This window comes from Echinops telfairi, unplaced genomic scaffold, assembly GCF_000313985.2.
Source record: "Echinops telfairi isolate 266 unplaced genomic scaffold, ASM31398v2 ScPeMD7_23;HRSCAF=83, whole genome shotgun sequence".
Taxonomy (NCBI): domain Eukaryota; kingdom Metazoa; phylum Chordata; class Mammalia; order Afrosoricida; family Tenrecidae; genus Echinops; species Echinops telfairi.
In genome coordinates this window covers 86,195,663-86,217,916 of record NW_022103920.1, presented here as the reverse complement: position 1 = coordinate 86,217,916, position 22,254 = coordinate 86,195,663, and the positions used below count along the sequence as shown (strand labels likewise).

The 22,254-nt window shown below is 45.2% G+C and overlaps 1 protein-coding gene and 1 non-coding gene across 3 annotated transcripts in view; both read right to left on the bottom strand.

Moving 5' to 3' along the window:
• Nucleotides 1–22,254, bottom strand: part of CREB5 (cAMP responsive element binding protein 5) — a 390,923-nt gene that overhangs the window by 61,988 nt on the left and 306,681 nt on the right. The gene's annotated exons all lie outside the window — the stretch shown is intronic.
• Nucleotides 15,722–15,828, bottom strand: LOC115869328. The gene has a single exon (XR_004046136.1). It is a non-coding gene; the product is annotated as a U6 spliceosomal RNA (small nuclear RNA).

The following is a 22,254-nucleotide window of genomic DNA, read 5'->3' as shown; positions in this document are numbered from 1 at the left end:
ACCTGGGTGGGAGCTTGGAAGCTGCGGCTGGGTGGGTGCAGAGGGTTTGCAATTGGGTACTGTTGAAAGCCACTTTCCTTGACATGGAAAAAGCCACCGGGGTGGATGCCAGTTTGCAGAGTGCTTTTCCCTCCCGCCCCCAGGTTAAAGGTTAAAAACGCTCCTCCGTCTATGCCATGTCTGCCTGATTCATCTGGAAAATCTGAGTCTTCAGGGCCATGCTGGGCTGCTAACTGGTTCTTTCACAACATCTCCAACCAGAACTATTGCCAAGTTCAAAATGAACCCAGGTTTTCAGAGATATCTACTAATAAGAGGATTCCTGAAAGGACAGAGCAAAACTTAAACAAAGAAAACAATGTTATGAATGTAGCAACCCCGGAGAGCCTGGCTAATTCCTCTCAGAATCTGTATTCTCTCTCTCTCTCTCTTTCTCTCCCTCCGTCCCTCTCTCCTCTCTCCTTCCCGCTATGATATGCTTCCCCACTAGTCAGGGGCTGTGGTCATATAGTCAAGTCTGGTATAGGTCATCGCAATAAAAATCAGTCATAGCAATATGAATATAAACGGAGGGGGGCAGCAAGGATTCAAAAGTTGGGTTAAGTTACTTAATCTTAAATGAAGTCATTTTGAGCTTGTAAAAATTAAATCATGACACGAAGATAAAACACGAGTCCTGAGCGATTCCCCTAGAAATTTTGTTTCACGCAGCCTGCGGTTTAAATCTACAAGTATCTTAAAAACAAAAACCTAGCAGGAGTAATCTTCAGTACAGAATTAAGAGTCAGCCTCTGTGTTTGACCGACACACAAATGCCTTGCGCTTCTGAGTCCACAGAGCTGTCAGCGCACGTCTTCTCAATAGAACCTTTCAGTGCAGAGAAAGTGCGACCATCCTTCTATCTCCAAGTGAACACGCTAACAGGTAGATCAAGCCAAGAAGGTTTACTGGCTTTGGCTGACTTGGAACCAGAGACTCTTTCTCATCAGTATTTTAACCAACTCTTACCACACAGAGCCCTGGTGGCATACTGAGTTACGAGTTGGGATGCCAGCCACAAGGTTGACAGTTTGGAAACACCAGTTGCTTCTCAAGAGAAAGACTCTTCCACCTGTAAAGCATCACAGGCTCAGAAACTCACAGGGGCACTTCTACCCTGTCCCATGGGGTCACTATGAGTCGGCATCGACTTGATGGCTGTGGGTTTGTTTCGATACTATATGGGCCCCTTGTGGTGCAGTGAGTTACATGTTGGGTTCCTAACCCCAAGGTTAGCAGTTCTGAACCACCTGGGAGAAAGATGAGGTTTTATACTGCCATAGGGACTTATAGTCTCAGAAACCCACAGGGCCAATTCTACCTTGTCTTATTGGGTAACTGTGAGTCAGAATTGACTGAATGGCAGTGAGTTGTTGTTTTTGTTGTTAATTACTATGAAAGCCCACCCAGCACTGTGGGGTGGGCTTCGGGTTGTTAACTCTAAGGTCAGCAGTTCAAGCCCATAAGCTACTCCATAGGAGGAAGGTGAGATTGGCGCTGCTCTCTTAAAGACTGACGATCTCTGCAGTCTCAGAAGCCTTCAGAGGTCTGCAGTGAGTTGAAGCTGACCGGATGGCACTGGGCTTGGTGTCATTACCAAGAGGGCCACTCCCATGTCTCCATTCCCAGAGCCAAACAGCTTCAGTCTGGCCGGCAATGTTGATGCTTCAGACTGACAAGTTGCCCCAGATGTTTGCCGAACACTAACCGAGTCAGGGTTTTGTTTCTGTCTTTTGAATTTTTCAGCGGTAACTAGACAACACGTAGGGACTGGGAGAGCTGTGTAAATCCCTCACAGAGAAACAAGTGGGAAGATTAAGCAAAACCCTAGAACTTGAGGCATGACTGAATTCTTCTCACTAGACCATGGTTTTCTTCTCATTTATCGAGCCCAATGATGTTTAAGTAACTGTGCAGAAATGATGGATAAGGTAGAGAGAGAGAGAAAAAAACGAACGGTTTAAGAATGAACTGATATTCAGATTTTTTGTGTGAGGATGTCCTGGGGGGTCGAAGATTAACTGAAAGGTTAACAGTGTGGGTCCACTCAGAGCAGCCTCTGAAGCAAAGCCTGACAATGAACTTCTGAAACATCCCGGCCTTGAAAGCCATCGAAGCACGTTTCTGCTCAGCAATGCATGGGGTCACCATGAAGCAGAGAAGCAGAATCGATCTGACAACACCTGGTTTGGTTTTGCTTTAGTGAGTGATGATGGATCGCTAAGGAACATACAAATAGTTACCTTATTTGCTTTTATTCGACGGGTACCCAGACTTCCATTGGCACTCTGGGCCACTATAGGTCCCAAGGAACTTAGCTCGGACTTCAAACTCAAGGGAGTCTTCATTTCAAAGCCCTTTCTTCTCCCCACTGTGCCACCGAAAAAACAAACAAAACCAACCTGCTTAGCTTAGAGGGAGTGACACCCCAAGGTTCATTCCCGAATGGTCCTGCACAGAGGCTGCCCCTGGCTTGGAGGGAGTCAGTCTGTCTGCGTTTGGAAGCCGGTTCTGCTGCCCCTCCCACTCTCCACGGGCAAATCACCACGCGCCCAGCATAAGCACCGCTCCACCTGAGGTGGGGTGCGAAGCAAGGGAAGCCGATACTGTGGCGTAAATAAGAAGAGATTCCTTCTCTCCAGTCAGTCATGTCTCCACCAATATTTTCTTCTCTTTTTATTGCTAGCACAGATTCTCTCTGGTTGTGTTTCTTCTTTTTTTTTTTTTCTCTCCTCTTTCCGGTCTACCTACCTCAAGGCTCTGTGGGAGCTGGTAGGCATAGATGTGCCCACAGGATACAGGTAAGGGGCTGGGACATGTGCTCTGCCAACAGAGAGATGCCAACGGAGCACACAGCCACTGAGCAGCGACGTGTCACTTGGTACCTGACATGCATTCGTGTTTCTTGAAATGGAGTGATGGTTAAGGATCCTGAAGAAGAAATCGCTTCTTTTTACAGCCCAGGATTGATTCCCGGGTAAAACACTGATGGAATACAGACCCAAATGTTTCTGACCGTTGACAGAAATTCAGGTTGTGTTCAAGAAAATCACACCCAGCTATAGGCAATGGAAACAGTGCCTGCCATTGTCACCTGTGGCTATAAGGTTGTACAGCTCTGACCATGGCGCAAGTCACTAAGACAGGCCGTCTCGTGACCATTTGGGGACTATTTAGAATATTTCATAATTCAGCATAATAAAAATGCCACTCATGAAGATAACCAATTACAGAGGCTCGTCTTTGTTGTCATTTTGATAACCAATATTTTCGATATCCTGGGCCTTCATAAGTAGGTAAATTGTCTATAAACTTCCTACAATGGACATCTATGAAAACATAAAGGAAAACAACCCTGTACTTGGGCGGGTCAAAGACACTGAAGTAGGTAACGATGATTTCTGTGACACCCACAGAATGAAAGTGGACCCTGTCACATCTCATTAGACACAGAAATGCTTGAAGACAATAGAAACAGAACTGAACACCAATGTGTATATTTAGACCCCAGGGGGAAAGAATGAGGTCCTCAATTACTCTAATAACCTGTAAAACTAACCTGAGGTTTAAAAAGCAAGTAGTTAATCCATGGAAAGGCCTATTTCTTGCATCCATGAGATGCCGGCATTATAAATCAGTAATATTTGCAAAGCTCTAGAAAGTAAAAAAGAAGAAGGATATGGAAATAGAAGACCAATAAATATTGCTCAGACTGGAATTTCTTTTTTGCCCACTGGAATCAAATGGTTTAAAGATCGTCCAACAGGAATATTTGCACAAAGCAAATATTTGTACACATGAACTCTCTCGTTTTAGTTTTGATCTTTCTCTTAAACATTATGAATTTTACAGCTTGGCAAAGTGCTTTGTTTGCCAGCCCAAACCCAAACGGCTCACGGGAAACCAGGGTAAACTTTCAGGTCAGTCTCCTTAGAAGAAACCCAGAGCCCGCCTGCACTGGGCCAGGCTAATGTGTAACACTCTGTGATGTGTAACGATGATAACACTATATAATTTATACTGGGTTTAACATTTTTTTAAAACAAGAAAATGTCAGAAAATGTGGGGCATCAGGACAGGTCTATCAAAGGGGACAAATATGTGCTTTTTGAGGACAATTTTATGGCTGTGTTTTTTTTTGTCCAAACATTTTCGGAGCCCCTCACCTGTGTCATAATGATGATTACTTTGCTTTATACCCAGTGAGTGGTCACTGGAGCACACTTCTCAGCAGAAGAGTCCTGTTCATGACCCTCCACAAATAAGACACTCACATCCCTGATTACATCCTGCTTAGGATGTGTTGAATTAAGAGATACATATGAGAGGCAGGGGATATGCATCATTAAAAATATACATATATTTATCAGGTATCGATCACCAAAACCCTAGCACCAAAGCAGGTTAGTCAAAGCAATACTGCAGCTCCTGTCAGCTTCTTGCTTCCAGGTTTATGCCCTATGGTGGCTGGGCACAGAGGAAGCGCTGGGCTACAGCAGGGATGGCTTTTGGCTTAGTGGTTACGTGTTGGGCTGCGAGCTGCATGGTTGGCCGTCCAAAACCAGCAGTGGCTCCTTGGGAGAACAGACTGGGCTTTCGACTCCCATCGATGGTTACAGTCTTGGAAACCCAAAGGGGTTCACTATGAGTCAGTGCTGACTTTTTGGCAGCGAGTTTGGTTTGGGTTTGGGAGTTGGGTGGATGAGCCCTGGTGGTATAGTAGTTACACACTGGGATGCTAACTGCAAGGTCGGTAGTTCACAACCACCAGCCTCTCCAAGGGAAGAAGACAGGTTTTTCTCCGGCTGTAAAGAGTCACCGTCTAGTAAACGCACAGGGGCAGTTCTATCTTGTCTTAAAAGGTGGCTATGAGTTGGCATTGACCTGATGGCAGTGAGTCTGACTTTGGCTTGGTTATAATCTGTATCTTCTCTGCGTAAGCTTTGTGAAAGGTGTGAGGCAAACTTCATATTCAAGTTCAACACTTATAAATAAGATGATTCGCTTATAAATAAGATGATTAGGGGATTCGGTTTATATCTCAAAAAAAATCCAAACTCCCTGCTTGTCTATTTCATTTCACAGCTACTTTATAGGACAGAGTAGAACTGCTCGATAGGGTTTCCTAAATGGGAAATCTTTACAGGAGGCGATAGCCTCATCTTTTTCCCACGAAGCTGCTGGAGGACTCTAACCTTACTATCACTAGACCAGAATTTAATTCACTGTGTGATCAGGATTTATATTAGTTATATTTGATGGTTAAAGCATTGACCATGCAATGGATTTATTAAATCTTCCATCTAGCAATCAAAATGATGCACTGAAAATGTATGAAAGAAAAGGTATCATTATATCACTGTTTCTCAGTTCCTTACAGTCTAGAGGCCCCCTGAAAATACCCAAAGCAAAACCAAAGGCAAAATAAAAACCAAAAACTGTGAGTATGGATTTTTATTTTAAAAGGCTAACTCTTTTGTTGAAGGAAATGAAATTTCATTTCATTGGACTTGGGGGTCTTGTTTTCTGTGTTGAATGGGAGGGAAGTTTCTAGGGAAATAAAGCTCTTGATTCTGTGTGCCACCCCCTCAAATATTTTTTTAAAATACTTTTTGGGGTAGTTTTTTTCATAAAGTTTGTGGGAAAATTCTATTATCTTTTCATTTCACCTTTCCGTGAATTTTTTGAAGCCCCTCCTACTAATATCCAAACAGGTCCCTAAAATAACACCACCGCCTTCTTTTCATGAAGTTCTGTAGAACTCGCTGCAGTTCAGCCAGGAGATTTGTACATAGAACATCCAGCAGATGCAGTTTCAAGCCCTAACCCATAGGAGTAACATCAAAAAAGTTTGTTACTTAATAAATCACTTCTGCTCCACCAACCCATAAAATATATTGAAAGACTGAACATGGAAATACTGGTTTCAAAATTCCTTTTAAAAAAATCACTTAAGCTATGTGCACCTATCATTTGAACATTTAAATCTTGATCATTTAACGAAGGGACTTATGACGTGTGTGGAAAAATTCCATTCTCCTTGAACATTTTTCTTTTCCCCAACAAACTTCTTGAAACCTCCTTGGTTTCATACAAGACTCATTTGGAAAAGGATATTCTTGACTTTATGCTGAGAATTGTTTTGAAAACGGGGCTTCTTACATCCACTGGCCGAACAGGATCATGAGCATGATCGTTGATGCTGAAGTGGGTTCCTGAGGTTTAATGATAAATAAATGCAGGATGCAGTACTGTGGCTGCATGGAAATTTGGGGCAAACCTCTAGAGTCTTCATTTAAATTTGAATTTCTTGACGGGTAAGTTTGCACTTTATTCCGCCATGCACCTTCTTCCTCAAGAACTTTGAGCATGAAGTTGGCTTTATATTTTTGCAGGCCTAGTTATTGTTCAGATTCCTCTGTTTCACACTATTTTACCTTCATGTCACAGTTATTTCCAAAAAGAGATTTTTGCTTGCTGACACAAGACTCATGTTATTACAAGCAAAAGATTTCAATATTGAAGGAATCACTGGAAATGTTTCAAGTTGTCGTATGAAATTGGCTTAATTTCCACAATAATCGCTGTTGTTCCACACATAAGTAGTTCCATGAAAAAAAAAAAAGTGAAATACACACTCCCCCTCACATTATTTACAGCGACTAACGGACAAAAGAATTTGGACGCTCTCCAAGTCGTACAAAATGTTAGCTAGCTGACTCGCTCCAACTGCAGAAGCCCCTCCCTTATTTGCATTTGTGATATTGCCTCAGCGCCACAAGAGAGATATCTTTTATCAAAGATGGAGTTAAAATCTAACCGGATACATGCATGGAACGGAACAAGCACGTCTCCCACACAGCAGTTAAAACATCCCGAGGAATGGGACGCCAGCCTGTCGACCCCACACTGGCCTTCAGCAGAGACCCAGGTGTTTCACAACTCACAAAGCCTTCAAGATCACCCTGCCGACACCCATCAGTCACAAGTGAGGCTACTGAGGCTCAGGGCAGGAACCCAGGAACCCAGCACCGGCTAAGAGTCGATAGGGGACCCACTCATGGTCTCATCTAAGCACTAACAAACACAGTCCCACCCAAGTTAATGCCGAAGAAGAACAATGAATACAGGCATCCCCCTGCTTTTCAAAAGTTTGTTTTCTACCACTTTGTTTTTATAAAAAGACCTACATGAGTACCCGTTTTCACTAACGGGGAGGCCCTGGAGGAGCTCTGGTGGTTAGTGGTTAAGTGTTGGGCTGCGATCACAGGGTCAGCAGTTTGAAACCACCAGTGGCTCTATGGGAGAAAGATGGGCTTTCTACTCCCAATAACAGTTACAGTCTCAGAAACTGGCAGGGGCAGTTCTACCCAGTGCTAGCCATTCACCATGAGCCGAATCGATCGACGGCAGTGACTGGTTTTGAGTGGAGCCCTGTCAAGCCTTTGCTGTTCTGTGACGCGGCAGAGTTCCACCTGACAATCCTCCCTCCGGCTTCGATGTGTGGAACACAGAAAGGAGTTTCCGAAGGCAGACCCTCCGAGGGTTCTCCTGTGTGGTGAGGACTTTATGTGCTATTCTCAAGCCAAGAGGAGGACTATAGGATGTTCCTTCCACCTGGAAGTGGTATGGAAAATTAATTAGTTTGCATTTGTCAAGTGCTTTGGAAAGGAAAAGCACTATGATGACCCCGAGTTAAATTTGTCTCATCTAGTCAGCAACAATTTCACTCGTGTTTGCTTCTGTGCCCAGGAAATCGCCTTGTGGACTCACGGAGGCTTTGTCACGGAGTCAGGCAGTGTGCCTTTTGTACTTTTTATCCCAGAACGTAAAGACTGGTGGTTTGAACCCACCTGTCCGTGCTTCAGAAGAAAGACCTGGTGATCTACGTCTGGGCAGGGTAGCCAAGAAAACCCGACACGGTCGTCTCACTCCGTACTACATGAGGCTGCCACAAGTTGGAATTGACTCAATGATGAAGTTTAAAAAGTTGTTTTTTCCTTTTAATGCTTTTTGTCCCTTGATCTTGTCTCTAATGTCAGAGTGGCCCTGAGTGGGTCCACGTGCATCAGTGGGGCAGTGCTTTTGGGTGTGAAGCTTGTTAATGAATGGTTTTTTTGTGGAAAACAGCCCTCGAACAAGACAAATGCTGACTCATGAAGAGAAGCCACAGATGATAATATACGCCCCACAGAAGTTATGGAAAGACTGCCCATCAGATGAACACGGACATGCAGAGACAGCATTGATGGAGGCAAAAGCGCTGGCAGGTCTGAATCACTCCCTGGGATCTCCCAGGTGCTATCATCAGCAGGCCCTTGTAAACATCTTTCCCCACCAGTGAGACTACTGTCTTCACCTGCCACGGGCCCCAGCGCTGCGGAATAATTCAGTTGGTCTGGTTTTGCTACCACATGCATGATGCGCCCAACGGGAGTCTCCCGGGAGTGCAGCGCGGGGTGTGTGGAAACCCAATCTGATTTAGAAATCAGCTCTCCGGTAGGTAATGTTGTGCTCTAATAGAGACCTGGAAATACAGACTCAGAGGGTGTAATTAACGGAGTTGGGAAATCAACAAGCCAGAAAAACTGTTGATAGAGAAGTATTTCTATTGTTCAAAACATGTTGGGTGCACTGGGAAAGCAAAACCAAATTCTTTCTCTTGGCACCTGCCTTTAAAAGCACATCAGCTAATGAAGGGGGCATGGGCACTGACATCATCGCATAACCGGCAGCCGGAGACCTATTTGTATGTGGTTAGACGCTAAATTCTAGTTGACTGTTGATGTCATTCGTCAAGCTCGCATTAGTGATGCGGACTGGCCAGCTTTCCATTGGTTCCCCGTAATCAGCAGCCGTGGCGTACCGCAGACACACACAAACCTGAGCACGCCGTGCGCCCCGGAGAGTTGTGGGGCATGTGAACTGAGAGCAGTTCCCACTGACAGGGTGGCAGGAGCGGGTACCAACTGGAATGACGCAAGACCTGCCTGTCCCGCGTGCCCCAGTACTGAGGTGAGGGGCCCTCCGTCCCCACCTGAGCACAACAAGTGGAAATGGCTTTTCGGCAAACTTACTTGGCTAGAATGCTGGCTGCCCATGCCCCCACTTAGGACACCCAGCAGGAAATAAAGCAAATGCAGCCCTGCTCTAAGGAGCCCGGTTTGATCTGCATGAATGTGTACATTGTCAAGATCGAATGGCGCATCGATAATTTCTGGTAGGCTGCACATAGCTACTGTAAAAAAAACCAAAAAACAACCACCAAGCACACTGCACATCTGCTTGGGCTATTGACATTCTTCAAGCCCATTGGTCTAAGAACCCCAGGTAAGCATAAATGCCCAAAGTCCGCCTTCACCTAGCTGGCAACAGTAAATGCCAGGACCGGGAGATTGATCTTTTAGTGCCCACCCTCTTTATTTGGGAGCGATTTCCTTTCTCCTTGGCAAGATACCCAGTGGCTTAGCCCCAGGTGAGTTGAGCTTCCAGTACAATCTCTGTGGTGTAGTATGTGAACACGTACAACACTGGGTGGGCATTCCAGCAGCTCAATCCATCTGTACTTGCGAGTTTTAGCTAAGGAAAGGTGTGTGAATGTGTGTGGGTGTGCACTGCCCGGTGCATTTTCAAGCAAGGCAAACAGTTGAGCGAATCACCCCCACTACAAATTAGGGGTGCTCTGGACTGCACCTTTTTGCCCTTTCACTGCCCCCCCACCCCCACCCCATGGTGTGTGCCTCTCATGAATACCGTTCCCTTGGTGGAATTACTGACGGCTCACTTTAAATACACATTTCGACAAGTCAACTAACAAAACTAATTAAGATCTGTGAAAGGCCATATTGATAGAGTAAAACAATGCATCAGGCAGCTCTGACAATTCTCCTGGAGGACGTCATACATCACGGGGGCTTTGTGTTCCCTTTCGGCCAGAATATAAATAAACCGAAGTAAAATCTCAGCTTTTAAAATGGCTTGAGAGAACCGCAGGCTTCCTGAAAGAGCGCTTTCCAAATGACATATAAACACACTGGGTCAGGCTTGACCGCCCTAAGTGGCCGGAGATCTCAAAGGGGCACGACTCAGTGACCTGCCCACTGGGGGTGCTCAGACCCTGGCAGTGTCTACACAGGGCCCCTGGCTCAAGCTGTCTCACTGAATTGACTCGTGAGTTCAGTCCCAACAAACGTGACTGCCTTTGCCTGGTGGGTTGCCCTCTTCTCCCTCCCCTTTTCCCTTACCAGCCCTCACGGTCTCCAGCTCACCCCCTAGCCACTGGGAGCTTGGGAAAAAAGACACCCGGGCGGGAGTAAACCCCTTTTAGAAAATCAAGTACCAGGCAGGCTCTGGTAGCACCCCACGGCGATGGCTATGCTGTAAGTGGCCCAAGGTGGCCGGTGGTTACAGGCCACAGAGGCAGCCATGCTCTCCTTGCTCATTCATCTGGACAGGCAGCAAAGGACAGACACGTGCAGGTGTGGTGTCTGCTCTGGAGTGTCTCAATTCCCTCATCTCTGAAAAAGAGGACAATGATGACAAGAACAACTAAGACAGGGACGGCTGCTACTATGCGACAAACAAACAAACAAACAAAACCCTCAAACTCACTGCCAGTCAGTCAATTCGGACTCACGGACCCTGTTGAACAGAACTGCCCCTGTGGTGTATGGGAGTAGAGAGCCTTGTCTTTCATCTGAAGAACGGCTGGCTGGTGGATTTGAATTGCTGACTTGCAGTTAGCTGCTACGGTTACTACTATAACACTACCACCGCCACGACTGTAACACCACTACTCCTAATCCTACAATACTATTACAACATCACCACCACCACCTCCGCTACTACAATTTTACCCCCACCACTACAATATTACCACTGCTGTAACACCTCCCTACCTCCACCAAAACTACTATACGACCAACGCCAACACCAAACTACTAGAACGCTTCTATGATACTACCACAACTACTATCAATACAATCAGTCCCCAGGGCAGGACACCATGCTTGGTCACACATAGGGGCAGAGAACAAGGAAGGCCCCCAACTAGGTGGATGGACACAGTGGCCACAATAGTGGGTTCTGGCATTGGAGCATTTGTGGGCATGGGACAGGACCCAACGGTGCTTCATTCTGTTCTGTCATCCAACTGTGGGTTGGAACTGACTTAATAGCACCTAGCCATAACAACAACAACATTAATACAACTGCTGATGCCGCTACCACTTAACCTAACTGCTACTACCATGTCTACAGTACTATGAAGACCACCGCTAGTACTCCTACACTACTACTGCTTTCTGAAGACCCTTGATTTCTACAGTTCTTCGGTCACAGTGCTATCTATTGTTATAATGGCATGGTTGTTAAGGGCATGGCCGCTAACAGTGTCACTGGTTTTAGAACTCAGCTCTGCTACTTATGAACTGGGAGACGGTGGGTCAGTTCCTTAGCCTTTGTGTGCCCCAGTGTCCTTCTCTGTAAAATCAGGATGGTATTAGTAAATACCTCCTAGGGTTGTCATGAGAATTGAGGATGCTGATATTAATAAAGCATATAGGGTAGCATCGGGTTTGTAGAAAGCACTATGTATGTGTTGGCTAAAAAAAATATTAAGCATGAGTAATTGATAACTGGCAGTAATGCAACGTGATGGGTATTAACTATGTTTAACTTTGTACCTGTAAACTGTCAAAATTCATTTACTAGTGGTTGATTATACAATCTTAGAAAGGTATGCGCTAGAACCAATTAGCCACAGAGCTATTGACTTGACATAACGAGCAATTTAAGCACGATCTGAGGATAGCCGATTGACCTCGCGCTCTGAAAACTGCTGTCGACTGCCAGCAGCTACTTCTGGACATGAGCTAAGGCGCTTGCCCAGTGGTAATACATGGCTGTGCTGGTCTAGTGACCTCTGTGGTGAGGGAAAATAGGGCCACGGGGCAGAACCCCAAAGGTGGTCAGGTGGTTAGGGAGTGGCTAGGGACATCTGGGGTCTTCTGTGAAGACTTCTCAAGAGCCCTGGTGGCATCTTGGTTACGTGCTGGGCTGCTAACCGCAAGGCCAACAGTTCAAAATCACCAGCTGCTCTAGGGGAAAAAGATGAGGCTTTTTGTTTCGGGGATAGTGACAGTTTCAGGAACTCACAGGGGCAGCTCTAACTTTCCTCTAGGAGTGCTCTGACTTGGAACTGGCTCGTAGTACTGAGATAGAATTGGTTAACGCTTCTGGAAAAGAGATTCCTTCCCACCTGCAAAATAAACAGGTATCCAGACCCGTGAAATTCCAGGGCTTCTCAACTAGAATTCACTTTTATTATGTGAGCTAGCAGAGGCCCCCCTCTGGCTACATCTTGTTTGATGGTCCACTTCTCTCTTACATGCAGGGTCACATGAGTGAGTAACCTCAGTAAGGCAAGGACCTGATTACTACCCCACACCCAAACCAAACCTATGCCCTCAAGTCCATTAGGACCCACGGTGACCCACCAAGCACACACCAAGGACCCACAGTGACCCACTGAGCACCCACCAAAAAAGCCAAACACACTGCCATCGAGTCAGTGCTGGCTCATCGTGACCCCCTGTGGGTTTTGTAACTAGTTATGGGAGTAGAAAGCCCAGGCTTCCTCCCACAAGGCTGCTGCTCGTTTCGACCTGCCAACCATGGAGATCATAGTCCAACACATAACCAGGCTCCTTGAGTCCCCACAGGTATAGGTAAATTCTTCCAGGCAGGCAGGAAGGCTTGCATATAGTGGCATTATACGGGCTACACATTCTGGGCTGGTGCACCTTCTCGTGCTCTGCACAAAGACATAGGACAATTAGATAACATTCTTTGCAAAGATAGAACAGATTTGATTTTTCTCTGTATCTCCAAGGATGACCATGGTGCCCAACATATAATATAAACAGAACAGAGAAGAAAACTCTCAGACCAATTGGCTTCCAGTTGGTTCAGGCTCATCCCAGAGAGAACAGAACTTCCCCAAGAGGGTTTCCAGGGCTAGTATGGATGGAAGCAGGGCACTGCATCTTTCTCCCTTGGAACGGTTAAGGGGCTGGGGTTGCCAACCTTTTCATTGGCAGCTTAACCGCAGCACTGCCCGGGCTCCTTCAACAGGCAGTGAGTTTGCACATGTGGATGAATGACTGAACACAAGCACGGACTCCAGAAATACACCCCCTCCGCCGAGTCTTGCTGCCTTTAGAGGCTTCCTGGTACCGGCTGGAATTCATTCCATGCTTCTCATCATGAGCACGATTGATGCTCCACACCCATCAGCAGACAGAAGTAGGGTTCATTGGGTAATCATTGCAATATTCTTAACTCATTGGGTGACACTTACAATATTCCTAACCCAATGGGCACTCCCCCACCCTGCTTATTATTGTGAGCTTATTTGTGCTTCTGATACATTTGTGCCAGATTCACCCTCCAGAAACACTGATTTTTGTCTTATCCCTCTCTTCAAAATCCTCAAGTGACTCACTCTTGCCTAAATAATAACAATCCTGTCCACAGGCTGGCATGGCAGAGCTTTTAGCGTTGGGCTAGAACCCTTGCCAAATGGACCTCCCAGCTCCTCTCTCCACAGATCCACCACAACTCAAAAGATCTAGCTCAGGTAGGTCCCCGAGCGCACAGGGCTGGGGAGCTGCTCGGGAGAGTCATCGATCAGACAGTTGCTCTCTCGAGCAGCTGTTATTTGTAGAGGTGGCATCCCCATCCCGTTCTTCACACCGCTTTCCCCAACCAGAAAAGCCGACGCTTGCTCCTCCCTCCAAGACCAGCTCTTCTCCTGTGGCTTCCCCCCTGCTCCTCACAGAGTCTGCCATGTGCAGCACCAAGTTTTCCCTCTCCTGATTCCTACAGCACTTCCTCTTTCTATCACTCATTTGGCTCATGGGTCATGAACAATGTTTTATTAAACCTCCTGCTCCCACATGTCTGGGAGTCTAGAAACTTCTCAAGGCCATGGATCAGGTAGTCCCCCTCCGGTCAAATCGAGTCAACCCTCACGTCCCTAGGAGGCACAGGCAGTTAACATGCTAGGTTGCTGAGCAAGAGGTGGGTGGTGGGAGTCTACCCAGAGGTGCCACGGAAGAATGGCTGATGACTTCCGAAAAGCCAGCCATTGAAAACCCTATAGAGCGCAGTTCCACTCGGACACACACAGACTCCGCATGAGAGGCAACTGCCTCCGTAGCAACGGCCTTTCAGTCAGTCCTTCCGATCTCATTTCTCCCCAGTACCGGATCCGGCACTGTGCTCGCTGGGAGAAGGCACTGTCCCACGATCAACTTGACCCATCGGTGGAGTTTAGGGTCAAGGAGGGCTGCCTTCTAATGTATGGGAGTGTCTACACTCAGGCTTGAGGTGACACTGTTTCTGGCCTTCTCCACAGCAGACATAAGCCACGGCAGGGGACGGGTCTATATCTCGGGACTCCCTTCTGCCTCAAACTGGATGCTCCTTATGCCGAGTGAAGGATCGCCCTCCATTGTTAAAACCGCTTGGAGAGTTGTTGGAAAGGAACACGAGTGAGGCTTTCCCCAAGGTTTCACAGCTCTCAGGAGGATGGTGCTTGCAAAAGGCCACTTGCCAGCACCCTGCCAGCCACAGACTCCCTCTTCTAAGTTAAGAAGACCTACAGGGGCATGTATCTTTTCGCAACCTTCAGGAGACTCTATTCTGAGATGTCAGCCTGCCACCGCCATCACCATCGGGTCAGGGGAGATGCAAGGCAGCGTGACCCCAGAACTACAGAGTGCCTCGCTCTGGACAGCATCAGCATTCGCTGGCGGGCCTGGTGATGGAGCAGCGGGCGGTGGAAGACTCCAGTCTTTCCCTTGGAGAGCAGGTGGTCACCGTGTGTATCTGTGGCAAGCTAGGCTATACACTGCAGGGGGTCTGGCCACAGGCTGCTGCTCCGGGCACTTCTGGCTCTCCGGGAACCTTTGAATTATTCATGCCACACCGAGAGAGTGCATCACCCCATGCAGGCCAGTGATCCTGCCCTTGGGCACAAGGGGACCAGGGCCTTCCCTGCGTGAATGGCCGCGCTGTGGCTTTAAGAAGGAGCTGGTGCACCAGGCAGCGGAGAAGCCTGTAGCCTCAGCTGTGTTCTTACCTCCCTTCCCCTTAGACAGTGACCTCACCCTGCCACAAGGCCGCCATTCATGCGGATGGAGTGGAACCGGGCACACAAAAGCTTCATTTAGTCACATCAGCATGAATATTTAGCCTGTTTAATTAAAAATGAAAGCTAGGGCTTGGGCTTCCTGAAGTCGAAGGGGAGTTGGGGCTGTTGCTTGTTTGTTTGTTCTCAAGATGAGCTTACTTTTAAAGACGAACCTTGAAAAGAATAATAGAAAATAAAAGATCTATCTCCCTTTTTCCCTCTAGGAAACCGGACTTCTGAGGAGGGTTAGCCTTTTCTCATCCTGTCTTGTATGGCCATCCTTAGAGCCTCCGTCCCGTTCTACGTACTTTTAGAAAGGAGATCAGTCACGGGGAACCCAGACACGGAACCTGTTTCTCCAACTGTGTTTTCCTTTAATGTACGAATTGAGCCCATTGGAATTCAGGGTTATTATCACTATCTGTGGGTTCATAGTTATCATACCCTGTTTTGTGTTTTGGGTCTACCTATCTCACCTCATATCAGAAAAATATGGAACGCTTCACGAATGTGCGTGTCATCCTTGCGCAGGGGCCATGCTAATCTTCTCTGTATCGTTCCAATTTTAGTATATGTGCCGCCGAAGCAAGCACCCAACTGCGTTTTCAATGTTCTCTTTCAGTTTATCGCCTCCATCAGCTCAGTCTGACTCTCCCTACGTGTGTGCTCATAAACACGCATGCACATGCTTACAATGACCCCAAGGAATGCATTTCATTTCGTTGCTTTCAAAATTGTCATCTACACAGGATTGAAAGAGTGAAATTGGAAAGAGGATTGGTAACCTCATCTCGCCCAAAGGCACCTGTGCAGTTACTGCCCATTTAAATGCCTCAAAAGTAATTGTTCTTGATAACGAGCCCCTCAAACTCATACAAACGCACTGCCAGCCAGTTGATTCCGACTCATAGCAGCTCAGTAGGACTGAGTAGAACGGCCCCTGTGGGTTTCCAAGACTGTAACTCTTCATAGGAGTGGAAAGCCTCATTTTTCTCCTGAGGAGAAGCTGGTGGCTTTGAACTGCTGAGCTTGTGGTTATCAGCTTAATGAATACCATCATAGCTTGGGGGGGGGGGGGAGACAGAGTCTAAAAGAAAATAAATAGTGGTCATGATTCCAACACCTAAAGATAACGATTCTTTCATGGATACACATGAACTTGAAGTAACTGTTACAAATCTATGAATCACACAAACAGCATTACTGCTATTTGGTCCTCATGGCACTATGTGTTTCTTGGAAGCTTGGCTTTAATTGCAATCCCCAAATTGATCATTTTCTTATCATTCAACATTTTCCATCCCCCAAGTATTCTCCCAACATTTTACAGTAACACGGTGGTGGATAGTTTATGCAGAAGCCTGTTCTTGGGCCTATGATTATTTCTTTAGGGTTCTTTTAGGTGAAAGATACCCCCAAGGTGAGTACTCTCAAGGTACTTGGTATGTCTTGCAATATTGTTTTTCAGGAAGAGGAGCTATAGGTATGGGGATAGGATTGGCATCTTTATTAGCCCATCTACTTCTGTGTTGATGGACCTCTGGTGGTGTATTGTGTTTGGTTTTGGACTGCTAACTACTAGGTCAGTGGTTCAGATCTACCAGCTCCAACAAGGGCGAAATAGGAGGCTTTCTGCTCCAGCAAAGATTTATAGCCCCGGGAACTTTAAGGAACAGCTCTATTCTGTCCTAGAGGGTCATTATAGGTTGGAATTGAATTGAGTTAGTGAGTTAGCTTTTGTGTTGAGTATGTTATGGAATTATTTCCACTCAAAATATATTTTCTTGATCTTCTAATCATTTCAGAATATATATATGCTAAAAGTAAAGGCTAGGCCCTAAATCCTCCTTACAGGCATGAAGTACTCTATGTATTTTTCAAATTATATAAGTGATGAGACCACACTACTGTTTTATTTGTTTGCAAAGACAGACATTGTCTTGAGAGAACTCCGTGGAGTAGATACTGCCTCCAGAAGTAGTTTGGCTGTCAACTTTGATTAATTAAGCTATATTTTGAATGCCTGAGGACTTAAATTGCTTTGGGATTTGGAATCCTCGGGCGAGACCTTTGGGAAAATGATGAAATCCAATGTGAATATAGGAAATTCACAAAATTTTCAGATTTCCAAGAAGCAATGTTGCCCAAAACAAGGAAGACTTCCCTCTCAAAATATCCTCCCAAGATAATCCAGAATAACAAAGGAAAGATAGTCATGCTGGAGTGGAGAAATTAAGCAGATGATATGTTAACCAAAAGTGATCAAGGTTAATATCACCCATAATAACATTTACTGATATCACAGGCCCTTGATACAATCTTCTGGGCATAACATCTTTCCTGTGTCTTTCTGAAAATGCATCACCATAATCTGATCATGAGAAAATGATCCAACAAACCCAAGTGAAGGGAGAGTCTACAAAAGAGCTGAGCACCATGCTTCCAAAATCCCACGATCACCACTGACAAGGAAAGACTGAGAAACTGGAGGGGCCTAAAGAGAGATGACAATAAAATCTAAGGTGAGATCCTGGAAGGAATTGTGAAAAAGACAGATATAATTTATCGGAAAAACAAAACAAACCAGAGACTCAGAATAGAGTTTGTAGCCTACTTAATAGCACGGCACCAAAACAAAACATTTTTGTTTTTTATACCATGTTTCTATCAAATGTTCACACTAAAGGAAGCTTGGTGAACGGTGTCTAGGAAGTCCCTATACTATTATTGAAATTTACTGTAAGTCTACAATTATTTCAAAAATTTAAAAATTAAAACATTCACAATTAAGGCTAACCCAAGTCAAGACGCCCTCATAGTGCAGAGATCTTTCACATAAGTCAAGGGGGCAGATTCGTGTGGAAGATCCTGGATCCTTCAGGATGTTTGCAAACCACAGTAATTTCTTGACTAGCAGAAAACCACTGTCAGGTCTAAGACGGCCAATTTAACCAGTCATTGCTGAAACTGGAGAACATGCTACAGTGTGAAATCCACTAGGGACTTCTATGCCAACATGGAAGTCGTAGAAGTGCCGCTCTTCCCTCTCTGAAAATATGGTCACAGTGGCAACCCCTCCAAGCAGAAAGGGGCCTTTCTGCAAATGCCGAGAACGGCAGCTGAGTTCTTAAAAATGCCCAGAGAAGAAGGTGCATCTGTCCTCGCCCTCCATCCTCCCGGGCCATGCTACAGCACCTTGTCCCCTTCTGCTTCCCAGCTGGTGGCAACCAAATAGCTTCTCTGTCGGCTAATGGAAAAGGGAAAAATCCAGTTATCATGACAGTGGGAGAACCTGGGGGACTCTAAACCAAAACACTTTACCCAGGGATATGCCACTTCATTCTTGATTAGTTGATCAAATATTCCATTTCTCACCTTTGAACTTTTTCAGAATTTATAGTCAACCAGATGCTAATTAAGAAAACAATCAGATCTATGTTTAGCACAGACCCCAAAGCTGATAGAAACCTTAAATTCCATGGCCAGGTAATTTATTCTATAAAAATGAGAATTTGCTTCATTTAAAATGAGTCCTTAATATACATTAAAGTTCACATTATTACATGTTAATCAGATAGAAAAATATCCTAGACCATTTTCTGGGCTAAAATAAGCCACTTTTCAGAAGCTTCAAAAGAAGACTTGATCCTCTGTCTGAATCATCTTTCACTAGCTTAAATATAGTAAGTGTGGATACTTCAAAAATATACTTTTATATTTCTAGTACTTCAAATATCTGTCATAGGTTTCAAAAATGATTTGAATATAATTGTCCTCTTCTTGAAAAGGAAACTGAAGAGTCTTCTTGTATAAATATATAATGTTCAATAAAACAGTAAGCCTAGAAGACTACATACAAGATATCATCTCATGTACTGGCCTAAACCAAGATAACTAAACAATATGTTATTGAAACATGCATGCAGCATGTGTAGTAGAACTGTTCTTGAAATGCTAAGAACTGAACACAGATTTCATGATGAAATGTGGAAGGAGCTAGTGGGCTACAGACGTTCAGCTGTTAGTCACAAGGTCAGCAGTTCCAAACCACCATGGGAGAAAAATGAGGCTTTCTTTTATTTTTTTAACTACTCTTTTTATTTTTATTTTAAGAGATCATTTTATAGGTGGCTCTCCAGCTCTTATAACAATCCATACCGCAATCGTATCAAGCACATTTGTGCATATGTTGCCATCATCATTTCCAACACGTTTTCTTTCTACTTGAGCCCTTGGTAACAGCTGCAAAGGTGAGACGTTCTATTTCCATGAAGAGTCACCGCCTGGGAAACCAACAGGCGGCAATTCTGCTCTGCCCTATGGGCTCCTTGTGAATCAGACTCAATTGGATGACAGTGAGTATGGGTTTTTTGGTTTGAAAGATAACTGGTCATACTCTAATTCTGGGACTGGGTAGAAGGTTCAAATGTATTTGTTGTATCGTTGTACTTAATAACATACAGGTGTGCTGTGTATACTCCCGTTTTGAAAACATTAAAGGAATAGAATGTTTATTCCATTTGAAAGGCTATATATATTATTACAACTAACAGTTAAGTAATAAGTCATCATTTTCATATATTGTTTTATTACTCAAAATGATCTACTGACCTATTTACTTATAAATTAAAACCTTAAAATGATGCACTTAATATTATAGCTAGAAAAGTACAGTATATTTTGTTTTATATCGTGCACATTTAAGAAAAACCATTACTTGCCAAGAATGATGTCAAGTTTCAGTCTTGGGCTAACTTCTTGGCCAATTGGATTGTACTTCTGAGACATGTAAAACTATCTTGCACAAAATTCTGGCAACTGCATTGAGCACTTCTATTCTTCTGATGTGTTAGGTACCCCTGGCAACCTAATAAACACAAAATAACCTTAAAGATCATCTTGAGTAACCGGCCAATTCCATCATTACAGAGATGTTTGTAATGAGACCTATAAAATGCCAATGGAATTTGACAGAAATCAAAACACGCATTTAAAGTCTGATTTAATGCTATCATTTGCTGTCTTTTGTTTTAATAAAGGCAACAAACAATGAACTTATGGCAACTAATTAGATTTGGCCAACAGACAAACTACCTCATAATTCAAAATACCTAGTGATTTCTTAAGGAGCCCTGATGGCATAGTGGATTACAGGAGGGGCTGCTAACCCTAAGGTCAGCATTTCAAATCCACCAGCTGCCCCAAGGAAGAAAGATGAGGCGTTTTGTTCCCGTAGATTTACAGCCAAAGAGGGCAGTCTGATTCTGTCCTGTCGAGTTGCTATCCGTCAGAATCCGCTCAATGGCAGGGTGCAGGCTGCTTTGGAGTGATTTCTTGTTCAGAAAAAAAACCCTTGCCTCTGAGTTCGTTGTGTCAAACCTACTTCTTTTAACTGTCACTTTAAAGAAGTGGGGCTCCAACAGCTGGGTGCCACTCAAAGGGGCTTGAGGGCGGGGGAGGCAAGAATGACTCAGATCAGGGAAGTTTCTCATAAATCAGCCACATGCAACGCAGAGACATCCGTCCGGTTGGAGTGCCTTTCTCCACTGCTGCCGTCATGAAGTCATGGACCAGCCATGGGGCTAACATATTATTAAAATAAATCACTGGCCTGGAGACTTGCATTTAAATGCTAATTAACTCATAAGTAAATGGGAAGGAGTGGACTTGTCTCACCCAGAATACTGTTTGGAAAAGTTGCTGAAATCACCCCTCTGTGGTTTTCACAGATGCTGAAAGACCCAGAGAAGAAGGGGCTACAGCCTGCACCCTAAAAGGCCAGGCTTGGTATCTGCCTGAGAATGCCCCCCTCCTAGATTGCTTCCACAAGCAGAGTGGGAAGCTTTCAGAGGGAACGTTCAAGAACATTAAATCCCCATTACCCATCGAATGAAACCATCACATACATCATAGCCACCTGCTCCTTGGCTGCTTCCTTTGTCCCCACACAAAAGCAGCTCTGACACTGGACGAGCTCACTAGAAGAGAAACTGTAAAGATCACCCTCCCTCTTCCATTTAGTTCCCTTCCAAACAGACTCTCGGGTGCACCAGCACGCTGTTTGCCAGGCCAAGGCCTGCAAACCATTCTAGAATTCCAGTCCAATCGCTGGAGTTTATTCAGCTTCCTTCTTTCCCCTGATATGTTGTAATAACTCAAACATTCCTTACTCAGCAGTATGCTGCAACTCCAAGTTCTAGTTTCCTCTGTCCCATGGGGATCTATGTCTCCCTTTTCAGGAATAAATCGGTCTCCATCAAGCCTACCCAGGACACGGAGTAAAGGTGTCTCTCTACTGCCCTGTGATTCTGCCCGTTTCAAACACGGAGCTCTAGAAAGTGCCTTCTCCGACGTGGGCACAGTCTCACGCAGAACCCAGTCCCCTCCCTCAAGTTCGACAAATCTCGTTTTGAGTCGAGGAGGGTCCTTTTGCCCACAAGATGAGATTATTCTTTCTCATGACGGCAAATGGAGCTATCACTTGGCTTTCAAAGGAGGCGAACAACTTCATTCATTTGTCTTGTTAAGAAACACATCAGTTATCCACAGAGCCAGGGATTGAACCACCAAAGTTGCCTTGTCTAAAGCTGGGCTCACGCAATGCCCAGGAAGGCAATTCGGGCCTTGCTTGTAGGAAACACATCACAAACCCAATACCGCTCTACAACTCCCTCCTCACTGGTACTGCTCAAAGAGATCTACAGCTGTGTTATTAGAACCCCTGGCATATAAAGCCCTCGCTCTTCATCCTGATCATCCAACGGCAGCAGGTAGCAAACCAACATCTGCAGCCAAGTCCACTTCCACAGGCTTACCTGTAGCACAGCCCTCAGTCATGTGCTGGTCGATTACTCTGCTGTATCTCCTCTGGGAACAGACACCTGTGAACTCTGATTCTAGAAGGGTCCCTTTTCCCCCAAGTTATCTTTCTGGATTCTGTTCCATCTCCTGCATCCAGCTGGAGATATTAAAGGGGGAAACTGGTCAACAAAGGCTATTTTTCACCCTCCATTCCATGC